The sequence below is a fragment of the Bidens hawaiensis genome, unplaced genomic scaffold, assembly GCF_021521415.1.
Source record: "Bidens hawaiensis isolate Kalapana, Puna unplaced genomic scaffold, B.hawaiensis_p1.1 tig00004412_1, whole genome shotgun sequence".
NCBI classification, from domain to species: domain Eukaryota; kingdom Viridiplantae; phylum Streptophyta; class Magnoliopsida; order Asterales; family Asteraceae; genus Bidens; species Bidens hawaiensis.
Window position 1 is genome coordinate 428,897 of NW_027491265.1, and position 10,691 is coordinate 439,587.

General features: G+C 34.8%; 1 pseudogene across 1 annotated transcript; it reads right to left on the reverse strand.

Moving 5' to 3' along the window:
* Positions 1 to 530: 530 nt before the first annotated feature.
* Positions 531 to 3,127, reverse strand: LOC143626465 (wall-associated receptor kinase 2-like; annotated as a pseudogene). The gene is made up of 3 exons (XR_013152423.1): positions 2,111 to 3,127; positions 1,859 to 2,020; positions 531 to 1,754 (listed from the first exon to the last, which is right to left on the reverse strand). The product of XR_013152423.1 is annotated as a wall-associated receptor kinase 2-like (transcript).
* Between the last annotated feature and the right edge of the window lie 7,564 nt (positions 3,128 to 10,691).

Here is a 10,691-nt window from a genome sequence, read left to right on the forward strand (position 1 = left end):
TAGAACAATGTATGAATATTTGTAACAATTTATTTGGAAATATGATCGTTTTATTATGCTGAAATTGTTAATCGCTTTAAAATACTCGTTAAAATTGGTGTATAAACTTTTTGTTCATTAGCAAAGCTTATTGCTTTCTTATCTATAACGGGTTTGGAGATTTCTTCATTTTAAAATGGTTATTCACATTCTATTCAACGGTTGAATTTCTCATGGTTGTAATTTATAACGCGTTTGGAAAATTCTACATTTTATAATGGTGTTTTACATTTTATTCAACTGTTGGCCTTCACACCATTGTAAGTTTTACCGATGCTAGTAAACGTTTATGTAGTAGTGTTTCTAAAATGACGAAAAGACCCTTATATTTAGTTTATATATTTCAATACACTTAAATTAGGCCAAAGTTTTTAACTATACAAAAGAATCGTTTTCTCAATACATACAAACTATATAACTGCCTAACAAAGATCTAACGATAGAAAGTAAGAAATAAACTCATCTCTAACACGACAAGCTTATCTCTGCCTTCACCTGCCACTAGCGATGGGTAACATTGAAAGCTTGCTCATGCTATCGAAGGTGCTTGAGCTTGCATTGCTTACGATGCCCATATTTTTACATTCATAGTCATTGGTAAGTTGTTTGAGCAAATACTCACTTTCATCTTCGTTTGTACTACTTTGCACCCATGGATGCTTTCGTATCATTAAAGCCAAGATTCCTTCTAGCTCGATTGCTACTTCCTTCATAGTTGGTCTCTCGTCACCTTTAACAAGTAAACATCTTTCTGCCAGTCTTGAAACTTGGATGATCTCGCTAGGAACATCATCGTGTTGCAATCGTTCATCAAGAGCCTGGAATAGTCTCCCCTCTTTTAAAGAATACAGAAAAAAGATAGCTAGCTTCCTCTCTTCCTCTGGCCTATCAAAGCTAAGAGCCTTTCTTCCGGTTAGAAGCTCTACAAGCACCACCCCAAAACTATAAACATCACTCTTATCTGTGAGCTGATTTGTCTGCAAATATTCAGGATCTAGGTAGCCTAGTGTTCCTTGCACTATAGTGGCCAACTCGATCTGATCAACAGGAATTAACTTAGATGCTCCAAAATCAGCTACTTTTGCAACATAATAATCATCCAAAAGTATATTCATTTGCATTGACATCGCGATGGATGATCGGAACAGATGCTGCAGAATGTAAGTATGAAAGTGCTTCTGCCGTCTCTGTTGCTATCCTAAGTCGGACATCCCATGTAATAGTTGATGACTTGCCTTTTTTGTGGATATGATCAGAGAGGGTGCCATTTGGAATGAATTCATAAACCAATAATGGGATTTCTGTTTCCAGGCAACACCCTATCAGCTTCACTACATTCCTATGATTTATTTGGGAGAGGATAACCCCTTCGTTGATAAATTGCTCTATCTGAGCTTGTGTTTGATCTGCTAGTTTTGACTTCTTGATGGCAACTATTCTGTTGTCAGAAAGAACTCCTTTGTAAACAGTGCCATAGCCACCCTTACCGATAATCCTGCTTTCATCATAGTTATTGGTTGCCTTCCTTAGCTCCTCTATCGTAAATACTCGTGCTTGATCATGAGAACCCCCATCTCCAGAAATTCGTTGCTGCAACATTATTCCACCATTTTGTTTAAAGAATTTTTCTCTTAACATCATGAGCTTTCGCCTTTTAAGCACCAAGTATAACCAGGTCACAGTTATAAGGAGAAATATAGCAGAAGCTGAGGTACCTGCAACAACAGAAACTAACTTATAGCACCATTTCATTCAGATATATTTTATAACAATAGCTTCAGATATAAACCAAAAAAAAAAATATTGCTTTATTACTTACTCACAACTATCTTTATAATGGTGGATTGATCAGCAGTGCAACCTGATCCATCTTTCCTACCATCTCCAGAGTAACCTTTTCTACAAGTACATGTATAATCTCCTTCTCTGTCAATGCATTCATGTTCGCAATCATGATCTCCTAGTTCGCATTCATTAATATCTTTAAAATAACAAACTGTCAATCATTTGTTACAAGTGAAAGCAAATTTAAAAGAAAAAAAAAGCATTCGAATGTGAAATCAGAACTTACTTTTGCAATCACCTGCAACATAAGGGTTGCCTTCATAACCTTCACGGCAACGGCAACGATATCCAGGACCTAGATAACCTTGATCACATTCACTGTTTCCCGTGCTAAGAAGTTATCCGTCTCCTTTGCTTTGTCACATGTCAACTTTCCAATTGCCCAATCAAGTAACATTGGCATCTTCTTTACTCTTCCAAAATCAACCAGATTAGTTGAGGAAAAGTTGAACTTCCCTTGTTCAACAAAAAAGGCATAGCTACAAGGGTTGAAATCCGTAATATTCTCGTGCTTGTTAAAGCTACCAAGAATTGTACGACTCATATCATAAGATTCCATTCCTTCTGGAACTGCTACTTCACAACACCCAACTCCCGAGCATGATCCGTTTATGAAAGGAATATTTCTATCACAAGTAGAAATGCATCCGGTACCATGAGAATCATTCCCACTTCTTATTATTAACCGAACATATGTATCACACCCGATGGCTACAAGTCTGTTTTTGGAAGAGATCTGATAATCCCCTGACCTCAAAGATGGCCGAGTTCTATTGGCTCGGCCAGAACTATTGTAGCAATCATGGGCTCAATATTGCTTGTTGAGATATTTGAAATCTCAATATTGCTTGTGTTTTCTCGTTCTCCAAAGATAAGCCTTGGTTTCCCTGGCGTCGATCGGTCACAAGTCACGAGGAATTTGGGACTGGCATAGCATTCGCTACGAGTACCAAATGGGAAAGCAATAGGCATATTGCCGCAGAAACGTTCACAAAGTAGACCCTCTTGAGCACTTGTTGCTACCAAAGCTGCAATAGCTGCTACTGCTAGTAGTATTTTTAAATGCATAATTGCTTTCTGTGCGTTTATGCGTTTGTGATTAATTTTGGGCTTTTGATTGGGGATGTGTGATTGGAGATCTTTATTTATAAACATGCCATGATGACTTAGTCATTTAATCGCGTGATGCTACTAGAAAACTGGTTATGGTTGAGTAGGTCTCTGGACACTTTATTCGGTATAAGTCAAAACTATTTTTTATCAATACATGATACCGGCCATTCAACCTTTATATGGCTTAGTAAAAACTCAAATTTAGACTAGATATTGACGTGAAATCGTCTTTGAAATAACGTGTGCATCCGAGATTAAATATGACCATGTCTTCTACATTTCTGAATTTTTATAGAAATAGGAGGGTTAGGAAATTTTTATATGTTTGTAGGTGGGTTTTTGAAAAGTGGACACAAATAGATAGTTCGCTTATTGAACATGCAGACTCCAACCAATTTTCATCATTGGAACTCGCACATGTACTTGAGATTTCTAGTCCGCTCACGTGCCAAGAAGACTTCTATAATCCGTTCTTGAACAAGAAAACTCTAGCAAAAGAACAAAATATGTAAGAGAATCTCAAGCTGAGAACATATTATACAAGGGGAAAATATTGAAAATACCCATTTCAGAAATGGGTTTTGAGTTTTACCCATCATTCGCTCATTTGCAAACTTTGCCCTAAACGACTCCACGACGACTAGATTCTTAGAGTCAACGAGTATTTATTTTACAGAACTGGTCGGAAGGACTATTTTAGGCTAAGAAAATTATCGGGACAAGTGTTTTATGAAAATTTTTATACCCCTTTCCAAGTATTATATTATTATACTTAATTTTAATCATAATTCTCTTTTATAACTTTTATAATATAAAGTATAACAGAATTCTGAGTATACCGTTGAAACGTGTTTTTTTATCTACGTGCCGAAATAAATTTGATTCAAAACTGAGCGGGACAAATTTATATCAAAGTTTTTTGACACAGTGTATACGTGTTTGAATAAAATTTATGTCAGCACGTAAATTAATAAAAACAAAAGAAAAGCACGTCTGAATGGTTTATTTGGAATTTTGTAAAACTTGATATTTTAAAGTTATAAAACAAAAACTTATTATGAGTAAAGTTAAATATAATAATATAACATTCAGAAAGGCGAAAACAATCATAAAAAACTCGTCCTGGCTATTTTTTTTACCTAAAATAGTCATCCCGACCCATTTAGTGTTATAAATACTCGTTCCGTCAAATTTTTAAACCTAAAATAGTCGTCACAACTAATTTTGTTAAATACCCATTGACTCTAATAATCTAGTCATCCCGAGTTGTTTGTGACTGGTATTTAGGAAATATTTCAAAAGTTTGGGTAAAAGACTAAAAGTCTAAACCCATTTCCAAAAATGGGTATTTCCATAATTTTCCCGTTATGTCCTTTTGCTAACATTATATTTTGTCATTTTGCTAAAGTTTGCTTGTTCAATAAGCGGATTATACAAGTCCACTTGACAGGTGAGCGGACCGGGAATCTCAAGTACATGTGCGAGCTCCAATGTGCCACTTCATTTTATTGGATATGAAAATTGGTTAAAGTCTGCTATTTCAAGAAACGAACTGCCTATTTGTGTTCACTTTTCAAAAACACACCTTTATAAACACTTAATAATTTTTTAAACCACCTATTTGTAAAAAGAATTCACATTTTCTAGACTTCCATTTTTACTACGCATGCACAAAGTTAGTTAAGGTAATCCAAATAAAAAAACATGAGTTTAACAACAAACTTAAATCATGTACAGCGTGCAACTCAACCCGAGGTCTGAATGTATGTGACATTTGCGGACGAGGAAGCAAAGAGGCTCCATCGTTGTGGAAAGTCCATGAAGCAAGGTTTGTGGCTGCGGACTGGTTAGAGCAACTACAACGGGTCTTGGAGTCCAAAGACTGAATACACATGGCACTCATGACAAACTGATGATACAAGCATATGGCATTGATGTGGAGCTAAATCTGAAAATTGAGGTTTGCAGCTGCAACCTTGAAACAAACCTATATAATGGGCCCTCCACCAAAACTCAAAATTGAAGAAAATAATATAATAAGCTGAGTAAATTAAACATGAAGCTTCTATCTATGTTTTCAACGGTCACTTTGTGGGAAAAAAAATAAAATAATATAATAACAATAAACAAAAAAATCAAAATCCTCCCCAACGGTCACATGAAAAAAATATTTATACAAAATTAAAAAAAAAAGCCTTATAAATACATACACTAACCACTTTCAAACTCACACCCACAATATTTTTCTTTTAATAATATTAAACCAAACACACCCCAACTGTGACATTAAACAAAAACTAATACGTAATTAAAAAACCTTATAAATACATTTTAACTATTTAGTCTTTAAATAATATTTACTAAAAGAGGATTACATTTAAACATATATAAAATATAAAAAATAAATATGTTATAAAAAGTAGTTAAATGTAAATTAATTGTAAAAGTAGGTAATGATGTGATAGTTTGTGAAAGTTTGTTGTTGTGGGAGTAAGTGAAAGATTTTAATAAAAGCTTGGAATATGATGTGATATTAAGGTGGTGGTCTGTGGAAGTTTTTTTATGAATGCTCTTAGTAGATGAGGAAGGTGGGCCCATCTCCGACGGCTACCTCACTACTTCAAAAAAAACAAATTTGATAAATAAGAACCCAAAGAACCAAATCCAAACAACTACATTTTAAATAAAATAAATAAAAAAACCCTATAAATACACACTCCAAGATAGAGCAAACTCAAGCCAATAATATTTCTCTTCAAACTACTCATACATACTTAAAAGATGAGCTCTAGTGATGATGAAAACAAGTGATCTTCGCCTCCACCCTTTGTTATTGATCCTACTATTCATTTGCATACAATTATTGTAGCCATGAATTATTACTAGTAGTTGGTGTTCGATAACGACGATAATACGTACTTGATGTGGAAGTAGTAAAAAGTTCAAGTTTTTGACATGCAACTGGAAAAGGCATAGAAATAAGCAGGGTCGTGAAGATGGAGACAATCGTCTATGGAACAATCACTTTTCTTCAAATTCAGTGTTCCATGGTAGCTAATTTAGACATTGGTTCAGATGCATTTTACACTATTTGTTAGAATTGTCAACGATTTGTAGCAAATTATTTATACTTTCAAAGTGAGTAGATGTGGCTAGCTAGTAGAAAGAGTCTTTCACCTATCCAAAAATGCCCAAGCTCCATCTGTTAGTTGGTGTACGACACGACAACTGACCAAACCGATGAATACCTACGGATTGATGAAACTATGACCAACGAGTGACTAAGAAAATAAATTCAATTATCTTATCAAAATATATTCTAAAGAATATCTTAGAAGGTCTAACGAAAGTGACATCCAACGATTAACGAAGGCACATTCAACATATCATGGGTTTCCTCGCATATCGAAAAGCGTGGATCGCATGTATTGGGCCTGGAAAAACTATGATGTTGCGTGGAAAGAGATGTTGAAATGGTGGATGAAGTATAGTGTGTTTATATATATATATATATATGGTGAGTTATTGTACAATAATAGCTTATCGTACATTAAGTAGGCGCCCTTCCAGAGCGTTGGATTACAAAACACGCGGTGGCGGTTTCGTAAATAACCCAAACTAGTTCATGATCAAATTCATCGATCAATCCATTCTAATCCAAATTCTGAACTCCTCGCTCTATCTCATTCAATTTCTAAACCCTAATTAAATCTTAAAATATGAAATCTCTAAAGTTAAAAACCAAAATCAAAATAGAACGTCGTTGAACATAAAGAATCTTCAAAATTGATAAAAAAAATGATGATTTAATCAATCGAATTTATGTGTAGAAGGATTTAGATTCGTCAATCGATTATGAAATTGCAGAATAATACACTCAATTGAGCTCTGATTAGGGTTCAAAATATTATGTTTAAATGTTCTGAACAAAATTGAAGACACAATGTATATTTAAACATTCTGACCTAAACGAACACCTTTAAACGTTCAAGTTTAGAAGTTCAAAACAAAAATCCAAGAACTTCATAACAAAATGTTAAGAAGTTTAGAACAAAAGGTTTATAAGTTCAAAATAAAAATCCAAAAAACCTCATAACAAAAAGTTTAGAAGTTCAGAACAAAATTTGAACCCTCAGATGAAAAACTTTGAACACTCTAAACAAACCTTTAAACGTTCAGAAGCTCAGATATGAAATTAAACTATCTGTAACATAAAATTGAACGCTGAAATCACTTCATATAATCTCGTAATCATCAAGAAATAATCAATCGTCAATTTCATCATATGAACAAATCTGGAATGTATTTAGACTTCTATATGTTGAAATCAATTTTCAAAATTTCAGTTCAATTGAAGTGAAGTCTGCAATGGAGTCAATGATGATGGTTGAATGATCGTAACAGTTAATTATGATGGAAACGAATTGAAAGAATTTATAATATTGCCATCGTGTGTTTTTTGAAATCAAGTTGTAAGAGTGTCGCGTACGTAATGTAAATTAAGAGATTATTGTATTGGATCTTATACATACATATACATACATACACACACACACACATATTAAAGATACAGGTGATTTTGAGAAATAGGTTATGAATGCTCTAAAATATACTTTCTTTTCTCTTTCTCTTAAAGAGAGTAAGAGTATTCCCAATGGATTCTTTAAATTATGTGAGGGGGTTCTTCATTTTTTAGAGATGGTTAAAAATTGTTGTGAAAGGATGAGAGAGAAAATGTTACTGTTCATGGTTAAATTTGAATAAACACACTATTCATCTTTATAATTTTTTAATTTTTTTTAGATGGTTGTGAGTGTATAGAAATTTCAAACAAAAAGTTAAAAAAAAGGAGTTATTTAAAAAAAATATAGAAAAGACAAAAACATTGTCCTTGACTTTTTGTTCCCTCTTTTTCTCATAACTCGTGGACCAAACATAACTACAAGTAATCAAATTAACAAAAAACTATTTATCTCTTTTGTGAACATATAATTTTTTATATTAACTACGTAGTAATATTTTCTAAAAGTAATTTGATTATTTTTTTCTAATAAATACTTGATGTTATTTATAAGAATAAAACTGTAACTTTATTTAAAATGAGTGCTGGTTCGTGCCAAATATTTATTATTAAAACTTCATCTTCTAGCGAGTATAGATTAGTCTACAAGTTGTATTAAATGGGCCATTTAGAAAGCAACTTTACTACCTACCAAGCAACGTGAAATGTCTTTGAAATTTCCCCAAGAACCCCATGTGTTCTTAATTATTTAGGTTTTTTTTAACTTCATCAAGCATAAGGCGATTCGTTCGGGTAAAGGGTAACATGCAAAAAACAAAAAATAATAAAAGAAAAAACCATGTCATGTAAACTCCACATAATCAGATTTCATATTTCACACTAAAAAAATACAAAGTGATGTGGTAAATGTGAAATGCGGTGGTGAAATAAGGTGGAGAGAACCGGAGATAAATGAGTTGTGTACATTATAATCAATAATAATAATAATAAAAAAAAAAGGGTATCCTCACACCTTTGGAGAGCTTTACATTTCATAGGGCAGCGTCCCTTTCACATTACAACCGTAATGGTGTTCATGCCCTTGAAATTGAATCCTATAATGCCCCCCCCCCCCCTAAAAATAACCTAAGGCCGTGCATTGCAAAAACCATGATTGGAGTACTCTTAGCCCTGCTACGTATGCAAATAAGGCGCAATACACCTTCAAAACTTGAGTGTGGAGGGGCGCTTAGGGTAGCGATGATGCAGAAGACAGCATGGGAAGCAATGTGTTTAAATTATTATTCTATAATTAATAATTAAATATAACCAACACATGTCTTGGATGCTTAGTTATGTTTAAAATATCATTTAGGTGGTGTTTGTTTTTTTTTTAAATAAGATCTGCAAACTGTTTTTATGGTCTTAAAAAAGAAGCTATTGTTTAACTTCTTCACACATCTTCACACTTCTTAACATCCTACCAACACCCAATGTCCAACACCACCACCACCCATCGTGCGCTGCCGCCACCACCACCACCCACCGTCCGCCACCACCATCCGCCACCACCGTCCATCACCGCCACCACCCACCGTCCACTACCACCACCCACCACCACCACCACCATCCATCAGCCACCACCACTGTCCATCACCACCACCGTCCATCACCACCACCACCCACCCGTCGGCCGCAACCATCTTCCACTACCACCACCCACCGTCCGCCACCACCACTACCGTCCATCACCACCACCACCACCCACCTGTCGGCCACAACCCTCGTCCACTACCACCACCACCATCCGCCACAACCACCCACCACCGCCACCAACACCACCCACCACCATCACCGTCCATCACCACCACCACCCACCGTCCGCCACCACCACTGTCCACCGCCCACCACCAACTATTTTACTAGTCTACAGACGTTAAATGATTTCTATCTACTGTGATATGTATGATAGGTAACTAATTTTCAGCTTATGCAGACGATACCCAGTTTATAAAACAAACAGTATTATATTTTCAGATTGCAGACCTTCAGACCATATCTTCAGTTGCAGACATGAAATTAGACAAAATCAGATTGCAAACAGTTTTTGTCTTAAAAAACAAACAGCACCTTAGAGTCATTGTAACCCGCCACCAATTTCACATATCACAATACCATATCACGTGTTTTTAAATGTGAAATACCCTCTACTACATATGTGGCACTTTTTTTTATTTTTTTTCATAATTCACATTCACAATATATAACGGATAACCTCGGGTGGTGAGAATTAGTCTGCGCTATCCTCATATCAGTTTTTTCTTTACTTCCCACTCCATCTTTAAACCATATAAATGACTTTTTTTATTTTATTATTATTTTTTAGAAAATTGGAAATATAATCCCACCTTTTGTTGTGTATTGGTCGATAATAATCTCACCTTTAAAAATCACTAGCAACGGTCCCACCTTTTAACTATTTTTGTCTCACTGGTCCTCCGTTAAAAAATACTTAACGTCGTTATGTTTTTTTCCCTAGTTTCAAACCGATGTTTTAGGGTTTTTGATCGGAAGGAGGATACGAATCGACTGATGTAAAACTTATCTCGAAATGGTGATCTAAACGATGAAACAATATTTCAATTCGGGTGCTTGAATTTCCAATTAACAAAAATTAAGCCATTTGAATCACCGTTTCGAAATAAATTTTACATCAGTCGACTCATATCGTTCTTCCGATCAAAATCCCTAAAACATCGGTTTGAAATTAGGGAAAAAACATAATGACGTTAAGTATTTTTTAACGGAGAACCAGTGAAACAAAAATAGTCAAAAGGTGGGACCGTTGCTAGTGATTTTTAAAGGTGCGATTATTATCGGCCAATACACAAAAGGTGGGATTATTTATTTCCAATTTTCCTTATTTTTTTCATAATTCACATTCACCATATATAACGATAACCTCGGGTGGTGAGAATTAGTCTGCGCTATCCTCATATCAGTTTTTTCTTTACTTCCCACTCCATCTTTAAACCACTCATGCACTTGCTAACTTTACTCTTAAATTATACATTTTCTTATTTACTTGACAACCATGACCAGGGCCGTCTCCGATAATTCAAATACCTAGGCCGAGCATAAAAAAAGGCCCATAAGCCCTAACGAGTAACGGAATACATAAGATAGTTTTTTT